The sequence below is a fragment of the Periplaneta americana genome, chromosome 2, assembly GCF_040183065.1.
Source record: "Periplaneta americana isolate PAMFEO1 chromosome 2, P.americana_PAMFEO1_priV1, whole genome shotgun sequence".
In the NCBI taxonomy this organism is placed as follows: Eukaryota; Metazoa; Arthropoda; class Insecta; order Blattodea; family Blattidae; genus Periplaneta; species Periplaneta americana.
This window is the reverse complement of record NC_091118.1, coordinates 97,977,350-98,000,705: the sequence shown is the minus strand read 5'-3', so window position 1 is coordinate 98,000,705 and position 23,356 is coordinate 97,977,350. Positions and strand designations below refer to the sequence as shown.

General features: G+C 36.4%; 1 protein-coding gene across 7 annotated transcripts in view; it reads right to left on the bottom strand.

Moving 5' to 3' along the window:
- The window catches only part of Tet (Ten-Eleven Translocation (TET) family protein), a 546,910-nt gene that overhangs the window by 189,337 nt on the left and 334,217 nt on the right, over positions 1-23,356 (bottom strand). Inside the window, exon 1 of one of the 7 annotated variants that reach the window (XM_069818177.1) lies at positions 9,121-9,530. The exons of the other annotated variants lie outside the window; for them this stretch is intronic. The gene's annotated coding sequence lies outside the window, so the exon portion shown is untranslated. Of the gene's footprint in view, positions 1-9,120; positions 9,531-23,356 lie in introns of those variants that run through there. 7 annotated transcript variants of the gene reach the window in all.

Below are 23,356 nucleotides of genomic sequence, written 5' to 3'. Positions count from 1 at the left end.
TGCTTAGAGATAAACTAACATATTCGAGAGAATCTGCTCCCCAACCAGTGTACCCTCCCCGATGAGCCACAGCTGTGACTAAGAAGTGTACATCCCCATGCACTAGCTTGCCATAAATAGTCGAAATGATGAATGAGATCACCAGACGACTCGTTCTTAGACCCAGCCTCGCAGAAGACGACTTGAGCTTGTCACTTAGAAGGCGGGAACCGCTCTTAATGACCGAATTCTTCCTGCGTGATTGTTCCCACTCATTCCTCGCACACTGCACGTACGGTGTATCCCTCGGGGCTACTATTCAAGCAGCTCCATTTCTCTTCTTTGCGATTGTAGATGTTCCAAGTGAAGTCAGATCTAATAGTTTTCAGAGTGTGAAGGGCCGTCGAGGTTTATGAATGGAAAACAGTTTGGCATATAGAGAAAGAACTATGACATCGGAAAACACATTTTCGAAATTTTGATCCCATCACATTATCCAACATTCCTTACAACGAAAAGTGATGTGTCGTGTTACATTTCCAAACTAGGAATAAAATATTATTTAAGCATAAAAATGTCCAAAAGTAATATTAGTACGAGTACAGGCGGATACGTCTCACAAGTTATGGTATATAGTAGTTATATATTACGCTCTTACTATAAATATAATTTTTATCAGACCATAAAAACATTCGAGATTTATATAAGGGTATAAAGGAATTTAAGAACGGATATCAGTCAAGGGTAAATGTGATCAAGGATGAGAATGGTGACTTGCTTGCAGACTCTTCATCAATCCTAAACAGATGGAAAAACTATTTTGCGCAACTACTAAATGTACATAGGCCAAATAGAAATGATCGGGACGATATTGAAATACAAACTGCTGAGCCATTTATACCCGAACCCACAATTTCAGAAGTCGAAATTGCGATAGAAAATCTGAAAAAGTACAAGTCTCCAGGTATCGATCAAATTCCAGCAGAATTAATACAAGAGGGTGGAAGTGCATTATATAGCGAAATTTATAAACTTGTACTTGCTATTTGGGAAAAGGAAATTGTACCAGAACAATGGAAGGAGTCCATAATTGTACCTATTTTTAAAAAGGGGGACAAAACGAACTGTGGTAACTTTCGAGGAATATCACTTTTGTTGACGTCGTACAAAATTTTGTCCAATATTCTTTTGAGGAGATTAACTCCGTACGTAGATGAAATTATTGGGGATCATCAGTGCGGTTTTCGGCGTAATAGATCGACTATTGATCAGATTTTTTGTATTCGGCAGATAATGGAGAAAAAATGGGAGTATAAGGGTACAGTACATCAGTTATTCATAGATTTCAAAAAGGCATATGACTCGGTTAAGAGGGAAGTATTATATGATATTCTTATTGAATTTGGTATTCCCAAGAAACTAGTTCGATTAATTAAAATGTGTCTCAGTGAAACATACAGCAGAGTCCGTATAGGTCAGTTTCTATCTGATCCTTTTCCAATTCACTGCGGGCTAAAGCAGGGAGATGCACTATCACCTTTACTTTTTAACTTCGCTTTAGAATATGCCATTAGGAAAGTTCAGGATAACAGGCAGGGTTTGGAATTGAACGGGCTACATCAGCTTCTTGTCTATGCAGATGACGTGAATATGTTAGGAGAAAATACACAAACGGTTAGGGAAAACACGGAAATTTTACTTGAAGCAAGTAAAGCGATCGGTTTGGAAGTAAATCCCGAAAAGACAAAGTATATGATTATGTCTCGTGACGGGAATATTGTACGAAATGGAAATATAAATATTGGAGATTTATCCTTCGAAGAGGTGGAAAAATTCAAATATCTTGGAGCAACAGTAACAAATGTAAATGACACTCGGGAGGAAATTAAACGCAGAATAAATATGGGAAATGCCTGTTATTATTCGGTTGAGAAGCTCTTATCATCCAGTCTGCTGTCCAAAAATCTGAAAGTTAGAATTTATAAAACAGTTATATTACCGGTTGTTCTATATGGCTGTGAAACTTGGACTCTCACTCTGAGAGAGGAACATAGGTTAAGGGTGTTTGAGAATAAGGTGCTTAGGAAAATATTTGGGGCTAAGCGGGATGAAGTTACAGGAGAATGGAGAAAGTTACACAACACAGAACTGCACGCATTGTATTCTTCACCTGACATAATTAGGAACTTGAAATCCAGACGTTTGAGATGGGCAGGGCATGTAGCACGTATGGGCGAATCCAGAAATGCATATAGAGTGTTAGTTGGGAGACCGGAGGGAAAAAGACCTTTAGGGAGGCCGAGACGTAGATGGGAGGATAATATTAAAATGGATTTGAGGGAGGTGGGGTATGATGATAGAGACTGGATTAATCTTGCACAGGATAGGGACCGCTGGCGGGCTTATGTGAGGGCGGCAATGAACCTTCGGGTTCCTTAAAAGCCATTTGTAAGTAAGTACATCAGGCTCCAAGAAGAACTCTTATGCTTTCTTAACCTCGATTTATTACTTGGTTTACTTTTGAACAAAAATATTCATACAAGTAAATAGCTATCACACCCATGGAGGTTCTTCGCTATTGAACAATGTTATATCACTTCCAAATCGCTCTGTAATTGCAAAAGTCTTACCAATCGTGCATGAGATCTTAAAAGGTATCAATGTGTCTCAGTTATGGACGTTTGTACTGCTTTTCCTTGCAGACTTTTCTTCAATGGCTAACATGAATTGGACGTTTGTACTGCTTTTCTTTGCAGATCTTTCTTCAATGGCTAACATGAATAATTCTCTCCTCGCGGTATTTTCATCACGTATTTAATCTACTTTATTTGCTTTACTTTACTGTTTTTATATCATGTCTAGTTGTTTACGTAACTGATTTAATATTGTTTCTACTAATTCTCCATTCTTGACTAACAGAGTCCTTTACTGACCTAAATATTAGACATAATACTTTCCTTCTAAATACTCCTAATTTTGTTTCGACTCTTCACCTTCAGTCCTGTGTCTAATATGCAATAACATAGCCCGATTTCGAACATAATCAATTCATTTGCCGATTAAACTGTATTCTTTTTCTTAGTCTTATTTAAAGTTTGCGTGACTGCAATCTGTGTATATTTTTGTGTGGCTTTACTTTGTTTATAGCGTGATTTTTTTTAAATTTCTATTATTGTATTTGTATTTCTGGGTGTGGAAGAGAAGGCCTGATGGCCTTAACTACACCAGAATAAATAAATAAATAAATAAATAGTCTAATTATTTAATCTCCATTATTATACCGACTTTCAATCCAGTGCGGTGTAGAGAAAAGTCTTTGGATCGAAAATACACTGCACATAGGTACACTCTCACATTGCGGGTCTCTCAGAACGTGTAATCAGCACGATGCAGGGCCATCGCAGATACTTCACAGTACAAGTACAAGACAAGGGACAAACACCCAGTCCTGTAGACTGGAGATAAAATTTTACCTACGCCAGGAATCGAACTACGACCCGCTTGGTTAGGTAGCATACGTAGCATAAGTCATAGCGGCGGACTAAACTATAGCATTAGCATTAAAGTCGACAACTGCAGACAAACCGTAACACATTTCTCATATATAATATGGCATTAATATTGCATGCTGATCTACTTCGCGACTCTTTCGTGGAAACAAGATTTCACGTAACTGCAGTTTTACAACCTGATAGGGGAATGGGGCAACATTGTATGTAGTACTATCTACTACGAGTATTACGAGTATTGATATATGAGCGTTGCGACATGGGCTTTTTATACCGAAAAAACGAGCTTCAATCCCCGCCCACTCTTCTACACATAAACGATGTTTCAATTAAAAAAAAAACAATCCTGCAGTGAGCCAGCTTTTATAGTTTGTTTAGTTCATAATAACGCCAATTTTGTTTTGTAGCAATAGACTTACAAACAGAGAAATAATAGCCAATATATTAACAAGTAGACACAAATATTAATAACGTTTGGTATCAAATTAAAAGCAACAGATTGTAAAAGACAGTGGATTATGAAAATTGCGTTAATCGTGTCTACATAAAATCGACTAAGCAGTTAAAAAGTGCACCTAATACTGTTACTTATATAAGATAAGACTTCGTTTGTTCTATTTCAATAAGCTAATGTCTTCAATAGATATAAAATTGCAATAGTTCTGAACCGTACTTACGACGAGATAAGTGGAGATTTAAGTTCTAGAAAGAAAGAAAAAACATATCAATATAGAACTTAAATCAGATGATTCTTAAGACATATAACCTTCAAAACGTAAGGAGTGTAACCAACAAATTATCTCACACGAAATAATCTAAATCTCCATTAGACGCTTTTACAGAAAAAAAGAAGGAAACAAAAATAAAGTTCTACAAGACAATCTACCATCATATAATGAAGTGAACGCGAAATAAGTAAAAAGAGATACGAATAAAATACGGGCTGCATAAATTAGATTTCACAGTAAAGTTATAGACTGCGGAGAAGAAAGGCACATAAGAATGAAGACATACGAGAAGAGACTTAATGTGAATGACAAGACAGAAAAATAATACGGATAATTATGGAGATGGCTAGCAAACACACCATCAATAATAATTGCAAACTTAAAGATGAAAAAAAAAAAACGTAGCTGAAAAAACATGAAAACTATTTGTATAATCCGTCAAGTGAGGGGGAGGGGGGGAAGGAAGTACGCCGAGACGAGTACAGACGTCGGTCTTTCATGTCAGCGATGATAAACTGAAGTCTAGACGGGAAATTCTCTTAAATCCTGAAGTGGTAGTGGTGGTCGTAATGGTGGTAAAGGCAGTTCTGGTGAAAACAACGACATAGTCTAACACTCCATTTTTCAATATTCTGAGCGAGAGTAATACTGAAATCGGTTCCCGTTTGTGAGGCGTGCGAGCATGTGCACATGACCGACGCCTCTGTATTCCCATGACGACAGCTTCACGCACTCCCAATTGACGTGTGAGGTCTCGTCGCCAATTCGAAGCTTTATGGATACCTTCAAACATCAAGAGCTCTGAAAGGTAAATCAACTAAACGCCCTCTCTCCTAGTTATCAATTTTAAGTTACATATAAAATAAAAGAACATATGAGCAAAGGGCACAAGTGACATTTCTAAGAACATGAGTTAAGTGCATACAGGGCAAGCTAAAACATTTAAAATTTTAATGGCAAAGGGATACATCTTTTAACCACATCACACACTAAAATCGAAATAAAATATTTCATGCAATATACGAAATCTTAAGTACTTTCAATCACATTTTCTCACAAATAACTTACGTGCACTTATACCTCTTTGCTTCTGACCCCCCGTCCCATATTTAAATGTGTTTAGGATTATTAGGAAGTAATAGTAGGAGAAAAAGGCATGGGATACATAAATGCAAGGAGAAAATAGGCCAATGCTCATAGACTTCTAATGTAACACAAATCTTAAAAGATCTGCTGGTGATCGAATAGTGATCTCTTTAGTGAAAAATTATTCTCTATAAGAATGTCTAATTTACTTAATAATTAATATCGATAATGTCAGTTATCAAACAAAATCAGAACAGGGTTCTATTACAAGAGAGATACAATTTCTTTAAGCAGTATTATCCTATTATTATTATTATTATTATTATTATTATTATTTAGTCCGCATGTTATCAAGTAGCAAGTAGTTAGTGCGGATCTTGGAATAACTGAAATGAGATGTTTTACAACTTACAGTTGTATGCCGATTATCGTCAACATTGTTATTACAGGGACCTAGCCTTATACAATGCATCGGATTCTGTGAAATATATGGGCATTCAAACCAGGGTTGCCAGATTCTCTCGTCAGGAATTCAGGACAGGTGATGGTACTGCGTACCTTAACGTGACTAGATGTTTAAAATAATTCAATTTGCAATACAACTAATTTTATTAGTTTTGTGTATTTGAGGGGCTAAAATTTTTATTTTGTAATATTTTTGTTAGGATATGAAATTTCCTTTGAATTATTGATAAAATTTGGAAATACAATGTCATATTACAGTTTGTTCTATACAGAAAAAAAATACATGATACATTATTTAAATCCTATCAATAATAAATCAACTTCCAAAGAGAATACAGAATAAAGGTCCGTAAAATACCTACTATATACTATAGTATTATCTTTTGTATTTCAATACAACCCGATAGGAGGCGCCAGGCGGCGTTGACGAACATAGGTTGGCCAGGGTCTTGAAAAAATGAATAAAGAATTTAAAACTAATTTCATAAATATGAGCAAAAAATATGTTTTTACAATATTTTTTTTTCATTCCGGGACAAATATAACTCAACACAGGACACACCATTAAAATCCAGAACAATCCTGGAAAATCCAGAACACCTCGCAACTCTGGTTCAAACCTTGCCTAATAAATTCATTCTGTTCCATCAATGTTGTGTCGACTCTATGTGAGAAAGTTACAACAAAAACAATAATAATAATAATAATAATAATAATAATAATAAACAACACTAATGAAACATACTGTATTAGCACAGACTAAAGTGCATTACTTCTAAAGCTGTGTTTTTATACAGCATGAATCATAATCATCACAAATTAGTAAAATAATTTGATCACAAATGAAATTTACTAGGTAGATCGTCAGTGAAATGTGAATATAACATTACAAAGAATATGGATACATTATGCAATTATATTTGAAATGAACACACTCTAGTACTGAAATTAATTTAATATTTGACTATAACCTCATGGACAGAAAAATGTAGGTCGCCTAAGAAGTCGATGGAGAAATCAAGAACACCTTCAGCTGCAGTGACATGTGTCCTAGGATATGAACCTAATTCGAGTATGTTAATAATAATAATAATAATAATAATAATAATGATAATAACATAATAATGATAATAGTAATAATAACAATAATAATAATAATGACGATGGTATTTCTTTGAATTTACAGTGTCGGAAATAACACTACTAATAAGTTCAGTTGTAGTTATTGTAGTAGTGATAGTAAAATTCCGAATAACGCCCACATACACGCACATCCGCGCGAATGTGTATGTAAACCATGCTGTAAAATCAAATTACATGTTACTAATGGGCAATAGGAAGAGGCCGTCTTAAACTGCTGACAAATTTCGAAAGATTTCATTCAACTCTTCGCATTTCATTATGAATTTGTATAGAATTTTTGGACATTAACCTGAAGATTGCTCCATATTAAGAAACTGATTATTTATAGGAAAACGCTTTTCCAATATTAACTTTCTCTGATATATATCAGAAATAGCTTCGGCCTTATCATTTGAGATACAACGTTAGTTTTAATGACAGGGTTGGAAGAAGGAAAAACAAATAACTATGTCACACGAGTCTAAAGGCAGAGAATATTATGCATAACAAACAAATCCAAAGCATACAAGAGAAAAAAAACTGATAGCATTTTGTAGGACTCTTAAAAAGTATTTTTAACAGAGTTTATAAGGCAATGAGACTTCTCTAAAGAATAAGCGGTGTAAGGACTGTAAATTTTACGAAGTTCAGTCAGTTGCATATATTTTATACCGTAGAATACAACACGCTATAAACTAACGGGGAAAACATAAAAAAAAATAACGTTACAGTAAAAAAGTTATTCAGAATAGAGCAAATATTTGCACAATTCATCTGCAACGCATACAGATGTCGATAAGGTACAGAATAACGTTAATATTTTGCAGCATATACCTATCACTCAACGACGTAACGACAGAGAGCCCCTAAATCAATATACTGTCTGATTTCGTTCGATCACCTGTTCTTATCTACGATTGAAATGCCCGCGTGCGGGAAGTCATTTGTTTTTATTCACGTGGTGCACATTGATATGTTTATCGTTACTTATCTAATTTACTTGAACAAAAGAGAAATGATTTTAATATCGCGCAGTGTCTCTTTTTATCAGTCACATAAAAAACTGCACATTGGATTGCGGTTAATCGGGAGGGGTGACTCCGAATAGGAGTTAATTAGCGAGTCCAGGGGAATACGAGACAACACAGTTAATGACCATCTTACTAGCAGTGCGTTGTTCGGTGTCGGCGGCGGTACAGCAGAATCCAGAGCTCTGCCCGGGCAATGCAAAAACATGGTGATTAGAGCTCGAGCAATGCGGGAGGTAGCCTTGCCAGGGGTAGGTAGGGTTGCAGAGAGTGGGGGACAAAGAACTCTCAGCCCCCTCCCACACTATGGGTTGTGGCTATTCTCTTTCACCCCCACCCCCTTGGAACATTTTTTTTATTTTGTCCTCGATGCGAAAATGTCCACACACGTAGAATTCACTGCATGGGGTGGTTCCATATGTAATATACATTCTTAAATGCAATGACTTTTGTTTACAGAATCAAAGTCACGTGGAGGGAAAAAGTGATATATCACAGGCGGCGTTTGAAAGTATGTTTACATTTATATTAACTATGTTTAGTTTCCAAAGAAGTAATTCAAAATGTTGCCGGGAAGAAATTTTCCATAAATTCTATAATATAAAATTTAAAAAAATCTACGAAATCCATTAAACAAAATTGATGAGTAAGTTAAATGAATGTAACATTAAAATTTTTAAAAGCTGAAAATTTTGTTGTATATTTTTACGACCACTACAAACCAGTGGGCAGCCCTTATTACACACGTTTAAAGTTTTTGTAATACAAGAAGGAAGAAAAGAAACGTAATCTTATTATCAGTACCTTTGTAACTGGACAGTTATTAACACTGAATTTCATTTGCTAGTAAGTTATTTCACAATTCCAAAAACTATATACTTCCATTTATACATTCGAATTACATTTAATACAATAATTCATACAACACTATTCAACTGCGAACATAAAATATCTTATTACTGAACAAATTCCCTCCATTATTACCAATCGCATACATAACACATCGTGATACAATAAACACTAATCCATGTCGTTTAGGATACTTTCACTGTGATAAAAACCGCGTTTATGACGATTACTCTTTGAAAAGAGGAAAAAGAGACAGTTGGATTAATCACAAAACAAGTACTTCCCACTATGCGACCTAAAATGCCCGCATGTCGGGATTACATAACATCATTCACCTGCGTTGCCCCTACTTACCTCCACTATACTATATCTGTGTTTATATCACACGTGATGCGCTAATATTAAATTAACCTTGTACAAACGTGGGCTGGATCCACTCTCGTTGCTAAGTTACACGCGTTGGCTGAAGGAAACAAACTAAAAACACTGATGTCACTTGTTTTTTTATTAAAACACAACGCGCACACCAATTACTCTATTGTTACAAACAAAAACTTTAAAATATACTCATAGGCACACATATTTTGTTGCCGATCGTCTGTTATTTCCAGTAAAATTCGAACCGTTCTATATTTTCATACAGGAAACGTGTTCTTTTATTTTTTCGTAAAGCGTAAGTAAACCGCACTGGGTCGACGAGACCAAGACAGTCTTGAAAACCTCCGTAGCGAGAGCCGCGCCGCGCGAAGAACGAGATTGTGACGAGAAATTCCCCTCCCACTACACTTTTTTTTCCTCCTTCCCCACCTTTCCCCTGTTTTCCCCTATCACGCTTCCACAAACATTCCCTACCCTTCACCTCTCCTCTTTATCATTGTCCCCCTTCTAAAAGTCTCGTCAGCGCATGAGCGGACGGCTAGAAACCTTCAGAGGTTTGTCCATGGCATTCCAAATTCAAAAGCGGTTATGTCCAAACTATTTCAAGCAAGTCATCGTGAAAGGCCAAGTACGAAACTACTACTTTTACATAACATGCGAGGTGAGCCGAACAGTACACGCGCGCCGATACATTTTATTAGTTGCAGTGTTAAAATTTCAGGCTCGCTTCCGAATAACCTGACCCACTTTAAGACGATCACACGCGGTGGAGTTACGCATTAATTTTAACACTACATAATGGAAGTTGTTGATTATTGATGGACCGGAAGGCCGCGTGTTCACTTCCGAACAGGTTCAAGGGAAGTCTTCCCTTATCACCGCGTGGTCTGAAACCTTTCGGTCGACATGGTAATAAAATATTATCTCCTCACACACATTCGTAACGCTTCCACAGAGAGGTACAAAAAGACGCATGGAAATGATGCTGATAAAATAATTATGGCTCACCTATCGTAAGGTACAGCTTAAGGATACAGCAACTTTGACGGAAGGGCTCTTGAATCGTCTTCCTACATAGGCCTATGTCAACAAATTGAAATTCAAGTCTCGGCGTTTCCAAATATAATTTATGATGGAAGAAAAAAAAATGTAAGCCACATTTTATAGGGAAACTAATGCATCGTATAAACTGAAAATGCGTAATACAATTCTTAACGTTATTAAATTTCTCGAAATGAATAATGCTAGATGTAGAACAATATTACAAGATACTGTGATTTTAACTAGTTACGTCATAAGAATAGGTTAAGGGACGGTGGTATGAGAGAAGGTTATCATAACGTGTCTACAACTGTACGACAAAAATTCATAGGGTGTGTAGACGATAATAATTTATATAAATTTAAAACGATGCGCGGGACAATAAGAACCCTAAGACTGAGAGCAACTTAAAGTTTCATAAAGTAATTAGGATCTTAGATTCAGCAACAATATTGTAAAACGAACAAAGTAGTTCTAAAAGAAAAGGAAGATAAAAGGGAAGAAAGAGGGCAAAAAGTAGAAAAGAAAGAGAAAATATATTAATCAAATAAGCCAAGAATTATGTGTTTTTGCACTCGGATTCACTCTCTTAGATAAACAAGGCAATTCTTTCACACTGGAACAACTAATATTTGAATTTAGTGCCACACTGGCAGCATAACAGCGACGATGCCAGCAAGTCCAAAGAATCGACAAAAAAAGTACTAAAATTATGCTACAATCTTAAACAGCCAGACCTAGATATACACATGAAGGGTGCTATTCATAGATATTTCGCAGCACGCGCTACGAGCGTACTAAGCTAGCCTCGGCTATCCACAGGTTACTAGTACAGAATTCAAATCATATCCTATCGCTAACACTGGTTTATGAATACGAAAAACGCTGATAATCCACCGAAAGCCCGCGATAAAAATGTCTATGAATACGGCCCGAAGAGATTCAAAATTATGCGACCGTGATAGGTCGTAAGGTGCCACTGATGAATTTCCGTTTTTCTTCTCCCATACATAGGCCTATTACATATTCTCTCATCCCCAAGAAGTGTCGTCCAATGTTGTACAGTGCACGAAGAATATAGGGCCCTCTTTATTGATTGACAACATGAACTGGACACATAGACCTATAGGCCTACAATAGTTCACAACAGAGATGAAGAAAAACAACTTTGGGACTATTCGATTACTAATCAGTTCCTGATTCAGCGATTGGTCAGGTAGTATAATGACTGGCTTCTTACTGCTAACTCCATGCCCGCCCTTTTAGAGCTTTGGCTTCCTCTTTTTGCATTATCCATTAACACTAGATAAACAACAGCAAAACGCCCATAACATACAGTAAGGTCACCATAACACATACTTTCACGTAATATACCTTGATAACGGACAAACATCGATGCCCTAAGCGTGATATGAACCCATGACACAAACTGTATTCATTAGTCGTTGTGTATACCGCTGCCGTCAGAGTAAATAGGTAGTAGCAATGGATGACATTTTGCGATTAGTGAACATCTTCAACTAACTTAGATGCCGTACCTTTTATCAAAGGAACGTGGACATCACAAGAGAAAAAGCCAAATTCAGTCAGCTATAAGATGTACTGTACATTAAGAAATAAAATACGACATACATACATACATACCCTGGCCTTCTGTACTCGAGGTTGAGGGTTCGATCTCGGCCCAGGTCTATGGCATTTAAGTGTGCTTAAATGCGACAGGCTCATGTCAGAAGATTTAATGGCATGTAAAAGAACTCCTGCGGGACAAAATTCCAGCACACCGGCGACGCCGATATAACCCCGGCAGTTGCGAGCGTCGTTAATTAAACCATAATTTTTGCCTACATACATACATACATACATACATACATACATACATACATACATACATACATACATACATACATACATACATACATACATACAGATTCATGAAGTATTACTTGTCCCTAAATTATCATACGGTTCGGGAAGAAGTTCGGACTATGATAAAGAAATACAAAAAGATAAAGTTAAACAATCGACATAATATTCTTATGCTTTATCTGTAACATCCATCGTACAAATGCAAAGATCAAACATTAAAACAACCTTAACATGTATAGTTAATATAAATTAAAAATTAAGCATTTTAAACAAAACTGGCGTGAACATATAACTAGAATGAAGGTAGTAGAACGGGACAAAGGATACTTAATACAGCCTAAACTAAATTAGTAATAAAGAAGACAGGAAGACCAAAAAGAAGCTGCAAAGATAAAACGGACCTCAAAAGCTCAATCCTTAGCCCAGACTATGAGATTTAAACACTCTTTAAAACGCTGGACAAGTCGAACTTATCTGGAGTATGTGTAAGTTCATCTAAACACTGCGTTTGAACAACTAATTGAAATAAGTTGTACAACATGAATCTGAACTACGTCACGGAACTATAAAATTAAACTTATGACTGGAAAGGTACTTTAAACAATTATTGATAAAACTGGCAATTAGACCCATCCTTCACATGCTTCGTTTTGCGAAATTGATTTGAGTCCCGAGTTTGATAACCTCTCCCAGTGCTTTCTAATTGTGCATAACGGGAGACAAAATGTTGAGGTACGTAAAGATTCCCAGGGTTATCTACTCAAAATGCCTTCCTTGAAAGCAAATCTACATAGTTTTTGATACAAATAAAAGGATCTGTGATCCGTGGAAACCCAAAAATTTGAAAGCACTCATTGTTCGGAGGTCGAGGAACGCATGTAGAGAACAAAATGTTTTATAATCTGGAAAATACTATTCTCCGAGGGGGGTTCCTACGCTCCCTAGGAGGCTCAAAACTGCTGTGCAATATGATATTCACTCTCAAGAAATGAAACAATATTTCGTAAGCTAAATCTATATGAAGGAACATTGCGCTTCATGAAAACTCGCACATTAGTGCCTTTGTATCCAAACGTAACTTACACAACCTTCATGCACAGTAATCAGAAAGAGTTAGCAATTAAACTATCGACTGTTTGGTTGATAATCCTTTCAGATATAGTCAATGAAGATCCATTGGATTGTGCTAGTATTACAGTAAAAAATCAATTTCTGAGGTGGAGGTAGGCCTATATTTAAGACGGAATTCATTATTTTCGAAGGCAGGCGAGAATTATTATTAGTAGATGTAAATTATTTAGGACCACGTGACTATAAACGGCTAGTAAATTTTGCCTCAAGGCCTCTCCTTCAGAGATAAGGTTCTTTCACGTGTCATCCATCTACAACAAGTAATGGGTGTTCAGTTCAAAATGTGTCTTGGCTCGCTGTATGCCGTCATGTGGCTAGCTGACGAGCCTAGAGAATTCAATCTTCCTACACTTCCGCAGCTCAGGTGTATAATCTAAGAGGCAGAGAAGTTGGCTAGCAAGTACGGCGTTCATTCTGAAGAGTACGTGCCGATACGTACGGTAACGCCGGTAGTGGCAGGAATGTGAACTGTTTGGAAATACGTACTGTCGGGATATGGGGAGAGGGTTAAGACGATTACTTACGTATTTGTTGACATTAACTTCGACGGTCAACATGGACACGGAGCATTTGATTTGTGTTGTGGAATGTTACCGTACGCAACCGATGATAACAAATACCCTGCTTACGACTTGCCGGCGCAAAACACAGTTCGAAAGAGGTTATGGTAGCACACAGACCGTACAGACCGCCATCTGTTGCTGCGACGTTCAAGTTATACCGTACACGTTCTCAAGTTCAGATTGAAGAACGCCTTAAATAATAGGCAACTTCTCTAACATATAAGCTGAAACTCGCTTCAAATTGGTGACCCAACAACAGTGACGTCATGACACACTTTGAAATGAACACCCAGTAGTTCTACCACTCGGCTTATTTCTCTCTCGAAGGAAGCAAGAGTAGGAATTTTATCGTCCTTAAAAATACGTCGTTCTTAACAGGTATAAAACTGCGAACTTCGAGTTTAAAGACTAGCATCGTTTAAATTTAAACCCAATAATCACCGCGGAGGACGCAATTAAAATGTTCAGAGTAGCAGTCCCTTTGAAATCTTTCAATTGACAACTTCGTTTCTACATAGCTTATGTAATATCATGATTCCACTTCTCTGCTCTGTAGTGTGTCTAATTACCGAAGACCAAATGAAGACATCTCTCCAGAAGTATTTTGTTTTGTTGTTTCGTTTTCCATGTAGTGGCTGAATTGGTGACCTTGGCTACGTGAAGTACAGTGCCATGCTTCTGAACGCTGTCTAGTGCTTTGATGCATATCTCACTGGGTGATCAGAACAAACCGAAGTAATCAAATTAAGTCTTAGGAGAAAGATTTATTATTATTATTATTATTATTATTATTATTATTATACTGAGAATACCTAATAGAAACGGAACATGCAAACAACGAAGTAAATGTTATGACCTCCATATTATTTTAATTCAATTCATAAAATTTAGTGTTGTGACTTGATTTGCAATTTAACGTGTTGAATCCTTGTCGAATAAGACAGTTCATGCAAAAAGTTTAAATTTCTGCCCGTAGCACAAGTGCTGAATCCAATAAAATGACAACCAGTCATTCTAATAGTAAATGAGAGCCGTGTCTGTGGCTCAAGTGATAACTCGCTGGTCTTCTATCCAGGTCCGGGTGAGATCACCGGTCAGGCCGTAATGGAATTTGTGGTGGACAAAGCGGACGTTGCATAGGATTTTTCTCGCGGGCATTCCCGTTTCCCTCTTTCTTTACACCAACACTCTCCACCCTTCATTTCGTCTATCATCTGAAATAGTGTAAATAGGTTGGGCTGAAGACTTAGGGGTAGTATAGTTTACCGATGCTGATATAGGAAGGACTTGGGACTCCGGGGCCTAAGGTTTATCAGGTTACTCGTCTGCGGATGAGACCTGGCTCTATCAGGGGCTAAGGCAAGATAGCCCATCTATCAGCGTCGGTTTGATTCATAACGGGTTTGGAACTCCGGCCTTTTGAGCTTATTAGGCTACTCGTCTGCGAATGGGATCTGGCGCTATCAGGGCCTGAGGCACGATGACCCACCCGTTAGAGTCGGATTCACGAATGCACCCAGGTCACCTGTCAAACTTGGACAATCGCATATATAGGGTGCACAATGAGAGTCCAGCCCTCAAAAAGCAAAGCCAAATCAATAGGAAATGACTATGATTTATGTCTCTCTTTCTCTGTGTCTCTGCAAGTGAGAATGTTAGATACTATATTGAAGCATTGTATTTATATATATATATATATATATATATATATATATATATATATATCTGTAACGTGCCTTCTCCAAAATAGTTTTGGCGTTCCTAAATCTCTTGTTTTATAAGCTATGTGGTCTATAGAAAATAATACACTATATTTCCACATTGGGGGGAAATGAAGAATATGAAGCATAATTGTGACTCAACAGGTGAGTTTTCATTCAACTCAATAATACAGTGTAAAAATAGGCCCCGTAGATCAGATCTTTTTCACTGCAATGTGACTGGTTGTATAACAAATTAGTATCACGAATGTGATACGTGTCTTTTCACTATACGTTTCTCGCATTTCGAAACAATTCAGTTCCTTTATCGCGTTACAATGACATTACCATTTATAACCTAGCTTATTTAAGCATTCTCCATAAACCCAAAAGTAGTAACTAATGTCTTCATAATAATTCTACGGTTTAAACACACAAGTAATTAATTTTTCACTGATATACATACATAAAACAGCTATATTGTGTTATTATTTTTGCATTTACGGAAATAGGCATTTCAGAGTAATATGAATGTTAAAAAAATATTAGTAGTATGAATATTCTTAGTCTTTTTCTTCTTTTCTTTCTTTCTTTCTCTCTTTCTTTCATAGTAGTATGAAAGTTAAAAGATATTAGTAGTATGAATATTCTGAATCTTTTTCTTATTTTCTTTCTTTATTTCTTTCTTTCAGAGCAATATGAATGTTAAAATATATTAGTAGTATGAGTATTCAGAGTCTTTTTAGTCTTTTATCTTCTTTCTTTCTTTCTTTCTGAGTAATATGAATGTTAAAAGATATCAGTAGTATGAATATTCTGAGTCTTTTTTTCTTCCTTTCTTTCTTTCCTCCTTTCTCCGTTTTATCTCCTCCGTAGCACCGCCTGACAGACCACTGCGGTGTAGTAGGAGGAGGAGGGTATTGTCTCTGAATCAACGCTAGATATATCCACATTGCGGGCCTCCTCCCTGAATGTGGGCTAACATAATGCAAAGATATTACAGGACAATCACAAGACAACAGACAACCACCCATCCCAGTCTCATAGGCGGAATAGGTCTATGCGTTTCTTCCACTGCCTACAGCGGGAATCGAATTACGGACTGCATGGATGGGGAGCGCGAATGCTACTTCAGAGTCACCGCTGCACACGACACTTTCCCTTTAATTGCAGGAGCTTCTGTATTTGTTGGTGATAGCAATGCAGATGTAGAAACGTATTCACACCCATTATCTACGAAATATTTAATGAAATTAAACTTTCGGACGAGAAAAAGCGAACTGTGTGTACACTGCTGTCAGCACGAATTCGATTCAAAGAATAAATGTTCGTTTCGAGAAATTCCCGTAAAGTATGAAGGAGGCTTTCTTATAGAAAAAAACGCGAAGAAAATATTATACGACGTGGTAATTTAACATAATCGTTTATTTGATTTCAGATAAACGTTTACTAAAATACTATATTTCACGTCCATTATTCCCGGTTAAATTTAATTGCATAAAATAGTGAATATTAATAGGATCCAATCGTATATTCTCTAGTGTCAGATCCAAAAATAAATTTAAAATACAGACATGGAAATCCTACACGTACAACCCAAAAACCAAAAACCAAAAACTCAACACACTAGAGCAATATGAAATATACAGACACACTAGAACACACCCTGATCAAATTCTCAACACACAGATCAATTTCAGAACACACACACTATTTGACATCACATTTCAACACTTTTCAACAATCGAACGTACCCACACAACAGGCAGCGAAGTTCAAGAAAACGCCGAGATATAGTAGGCTCTGAGGATGGTGTGAAGAAGCACCGAAACAGCTGTAAGCCGCACATGCTTACACAATTAACACGAGTAAGATCGCCATTTAATCAATTATTTATATTCAAGTGTTAAAAATAGTGTAAGAAAGATTCAACATGGATTAAAATATGAGTTTATGGTAAACCCCGCTGTGTATATGAAGTCTGTCGATATGTCTTTCATCAATATCCTTCCTTTTTTTCCTCATTCGAGGGTTTGCACACCCTAAGGCCATATTTCGAATTTATTTGATACCTCAAAAGATGGAAAACTCTGAAGCACTCATATAAGGTCACCATGACTCCAGGTTTGTATGTGGCTGGAAAGAATTGCACATACTTCACATTTCAGCAGAGGGTAAACTCTTGAAATTTCCTTCAATGTTAACACCAAGCAGTTTATAAAAGTGATAGAATATGTTTTTAGTGTAAACAAAGTTATTTCATTGAACAATGGAAGGTACGGATACGAAATTAAAATTTGGAGCAAGTCTTGATGAGAATCCACCTGTAGCCAGGCAACAATTTCGAATGACTATCAACAAGTAGTATACATACAGGGGCTCTTGTTTCCTATACATGCGCAGTGTGTTGTTAGCGAAACTTATACAATAAGGAAGCTTCAAATGTTATTTCCGTAGTATCTGTAGGCTTACGTGTGCAATAACATTCAAGCAAGTAATTGTCAACATTCAAATCTTCAATAAATTAAAACGTTCCGCAACACTTCTGTCTAATTTGAACCTTCGTTCACCTCCTCCAGTTCGAGACAAAACAAAACAAAATTAAATTACAAAGTCGTCTGGAGACTAGTTCTATAGAATGTTCCGTATTATAGATATATAACTCTAAACATTAATATACTTTCATTTGTTTCTGGTAACATTATATAAAGTATTTCCTTATTGGACGGTATTAATTGATTTCATTATGCACAAAATTAATATAAATAAATCAAACAAAAATAATTATTTATGTAACTTGTTTGAAAAGTGAATTTTTTGCACGAGTTTCCAGTCTGGCTGAAATTACACGAGTGCAAGAAAGTCAACGCTACACAAAAGTTGCATACATAATTTTATTTATTGCCGTAACAAAAAGATAGATTTTCTAGAAAACTAATATATTGTAATAGCCTACAACTTTGCAATTGCCATGTCTACAAGTGTATTACATGCTATTTTTTCTACAAACGTGACAGAATTAAACAGATCAGAGGAAAATATACAGCCTACATGTAAAAATGACAGTCTTCATATCTTATCTCGAAATGCGTACCTACTGTAAGATATGTTTCCAGAAAGCGGTGCTCTCGTAGCAATAACAGCTCTAGTTAAGTAGTCATAGTCATAGTTTGAGTAATTTGCGTAAAAAATAATGGAGTGCGGAAAATGTATTTCAGTACTCATTGTAGAAAACTTATTCTGAGTGCCAGTTTCCTTGTTAGAAAGTTGTCTCCACACTTTCGTAGAAAAAATTATTTTACTGTCATAATAGAAACACATCGCGCAAAGACCAAAGAGAATGGAATCTATAGTAGGTTACAGTAGATTATGGATCTATATTTAAATTAATAGTAATAGCATTGTTTTTATGCTGACAAGTGACAGACCATGAAGTGTAGATAAAGCAACTTTATTTCGTACTGTTCAGAAAAGGCTTACTTTTCATTAATGTAGTTTTTATCAGTCGATGACAAGTTTGCTCACGAGTGATAGCGAGGACTACAATTAAGTAGTCTAGACTAGTAAATTCTACTTAATTCACGAATTGCATATAATGTTTTTCCACTCCCACATTTTAAGTAATAAAAATATATTTCTTCATTTCACGAGTTTTAATTTAGAACTCTTGAGAGGGTCGCCGAGTATTGAGTATTATTCTGTATGTCGCTATGCGACTGTTGAACGAAACATATTATTCTCACTTACTTTCCTAGGGAAGTAATGTGACCTACGTCCCGTCGTTAATAGCAACCAACATATCACGGTAAAATCCATTTACTTCCCTAACAACAAGCTAATAACAGCATACTTATGGCAGTAGGAGTGGAAAAAAAAACATTTTTATAAAATCCTACTTTTTGGTATAGTAGTACGTAAAATATGTTTTAGTTACTTTCGCCATTATGCCTAGTTTCAGAGTGCACGTTTTATATCTGAAGTGCTATCTCGCATATCTTCAGTCTTTCAAATCCATAATTTTTATAACAGAGAATGTTTAAGTTATTTCCTACGATTTTAATTTCTCGAACTAGCAGACCGTGTCGGATGCAACCACTAAGGCGCAACTAATAGTAGGCATAGCGTTGCTTGAATCTGTGGTTGTGAATTCGGATCCGTTTGGATCTACTCCAGACCTAAGTTATGAGTGTTTGTCCTTTGTCACAGTAGTACGCAGTCTTATTTTACATAGAGACCCGAATTCGTACTGACCCGAAGACGACCAGGGAGACCACTGTGTATACATCGGCATTAAAAAAAACTAAATATGAGCTTAGGACTAACTTTCTATAGGCCTAATGTTATGTGTACTGCACATGATTGTATTTCAGCTCGGAGACATCGTGAATGGATATCAGTGAAGTGTTTACTACGACGTAAGCTTGATTCACGTCAAGAAGAGCGATGGAGGACATCGGGACGACGAGGACTGAAGTACCCACTCGTCAGGTTCGCGGGGTGTATGTATTAGCTACGCGGCTCAGGAAGCGTCTCCTTCCATTGACCCTGCTGTAAAAGCTCGCTCGCAGTTTAAACTCAAATACCACAATCTCGAGTTATAAAGTCAATATCCTACAAAATTCTACAATATCCTATGATTGATTGGAATAATTATGTTTACATCTGTCCTCATCAGTATTCATGTTAAGTGACTCAAATGTATAGCCTACTATGTTGAAAATCGATGTTTATTTTTCGACCAATATGAGTGAAAGGCTGTATTTTAGAATGAACAATTGAAGCGGGCCGAATAACGGTCTATGTTACAAACTGATAATTGTGCAGGAGGAACAAAAATGTTACATCGTAATTCCGCTCATAAATTTACTATCGGACGGACAACATAGACCGTTATTCCATCAATATGTTTTGCACACTAAGCGAAGTATACGATTGTATGTTATTGAAAGTCATATTACACATCATAGAAGTTTGCAATATTTTTAACTCCACAGAAATGCTACTGGGGAATAGTCTACAGACAATAAACAGTTTTATACAATCAGAACATTATTAAATATACAAAACCAATAAAAGGTTAAATTATGAACAAAATGTGTGACATTTATTTTTAAATGCTATACATTAACATGAATTAACACCATGCAATTTATTAAAGTTACACTCAATGTCATATTATGAATGAACATACAATATTGATCAAATAATAATACTATTATTATAAAATAACTGCAGTATTGACATATAGTCATCATTAAATTAATGAAAGTCGTAACAATAACAAATGAATAAAGAAAATTAAATATTACAGTTCAGAAATTGTTGGGGAATGGAATTTGAACCCCTGTCCCGAATATATCCAGCCCAACAGAATGGCTTATCTGTTAAGTATAAATTTTACTAATAATGGCGACAATAACAATCATTTTTAAATTCTGACTGTAAGAGAGTAATACATTTTAAACAGCTCCTTTCTTACATCAATAGCAAGCTGTGAGCACATCTCCTTACAAGAATTTCCACAAATCTTTTCCTGAAACGAAATACCGTGATAAAATTCTAAGATAAACTATACTGGCAAAACACAACAATGACCAACTAACACTAGGTAAAGTGTAAATTAATAAAATACTTCAAATTAACAGACAGGAACTTACATTGCTTGGGGGATCTTTCGCACTAACTTGCGACTTCGTATTCTTTGTTGTATACTGAAGACCAATATTCGTGAAACATCTTTTCACTTATTAATATTAATTTGACTGGATCCTTTTTTTTTTTTTTTAGATATATTTAGCCGGTCAATATCTACCGTAGAAATCGTCACTGTCTTCCAGTCGTCCATTTTACGTAATAGATCAACCGAAACCTGATACACAGAGTTCAAGTATCCAGTATTCTTAAAGAGAACACACTCCCCTGCAATAATTCCCGATATGATGTAAACAACTGGATACGCTAGAAGTGACCAACGAAGAAATGCATGGTTGTAACTCGTTTAGAAGCGCCTCTGATACAGATATTGAAAAACAATTTTTGTTACAGCTGTGTAAGAATATACAGAGCATTATTTCATTAAGAACTCGATTTTGAGAAACTGTAACATAGACCGTTATTCGGTCCTACGCTTCAATTATACACACATTTCACATAATTAAACATTTTATTTATATCTGTATAAATATACTCCACTGTGTGGCTGAAGTTGTAGGATACCCAAGTACAATTTCATTGCACTTGGGTGCGATTCCTACTTACTACACGATAAGGACTCCCACTTGCTGCAATATTACTTGTCCATAATTCTTACAAGAGTGCATACAAAACGACGAAAAGAACTCATTCTTGAAATAGAAGCTGATTAATAAATGAAAAAGAAGTTTCAAAACTGCGATTTTCTTCGGGAATTAATGATTACGGTATTTGAGAGAGGATCGAAATACTAGAACTGCAGGCAAACATTATTTAATTTTTTCGTGAGCATTTTATTTTTCAAAGTTCGATTTTATGCCTTACGAGCTATTTTCGGAGTTGTACGTATACCGTACTAGGCACACAGTACCATTAGTACGTGTCTTCACCTAATATTATACACACGACACCACGGCGACGTATCTCTTGAGCGAAAAGAGCATCTTTGAATCAAGTTAGAAATTTCTTTTGAGCCATAATAATTTACTATAGAAAATTAAAATTTTTGTCATGCACTGTACATAATAAGAATTACACGCAAGATTTTCCTTCCCGTTTTCAGAGACTTAAGACTCTCAAAGAACAAAACCGATGTTTATGTTACGTTGAAAAAATGTAGTCTGTATCACTGGTGTGGTGAAAATGTTGCATGTTGATAAAACATGTTGCAGACTTCTGCAATAGTAGTCGATATTCTTTGAAAATTACTTTATTAAAGTTTTGTTTTAAAAAGGATGTAAGTTTAACGTAGGCCTACAGTTAGGGTGATATTAAATTGTTACCATGCTCATTTACGTAATTCTGAAGTTTTTTAGCACTAAACTCTGGCGAGTTTTCTTTGCACATCGTTCACCCATCGATTGTTAGGTAAGTTTCCGTCTGAAAACTTTCCAATATTTCTAAAAATGTCAAAATGTCTGTGTGAGGAGAATGAAAATTACAACTGAATCTGCTGTGAAATTACTCGCATGTATTTGTTGTGCCAGCATCAATATGAGACAGGGATTTTGAATTCCTATTGGAATGGAGTTTACGGGAGGGGGGTTCTATGGCAAAGCACTGCGACCTGTTACGATCTATTGAGCTAACTCTCAATCTAGGCGCATTCCCAAACCCACACCCGCCGACTACACTAAATTGCTGCGTACTCAGGTTTCGAGCAAGCAACCTCCTTCGTCCCTAAGCCAGCCCCTCTATGCATCGGCAGTCGGCAATCGGGGAATGCTATGGAATGATAACGAAATGGAAAAATGGTGACGGAATTATGTATATGCCTAACATGGGAAAAAACGGGTGAATCCCGAGAAAAACCTCAACTGTGACCTTATCCGCCTTAAGTATCACTAAAGATTTTTCAATGAAAAATCCCAGACCTGACCGGGACTCGAATCCGGACCGCGTGCGTGACAGGCCGGAGGTTTGACCGCTCAGCCAACGCAAGGATTTGGGTCCTTATACTGAACGTTAGATGAACGTAAGCTGCAGGGAGGCATTGAACTCATTGAAGCGCACTCTCTGTAAGCCAATGGACGTCACGTCTTGTCTTTATTTAGGAAGTGAAAATTCGCTGTCTGATCATCACATGTTTTGTTTGTCCATATCCTTGGAGGTAATGTTGCTTCTTCTAAATTATAGTTCTCAACTAAATAATCACTTAAGAAAGTTGCTGCAGGAGAAGTGGGACTAGGCTATCTTCATTAAGAGCAAATACAAAAT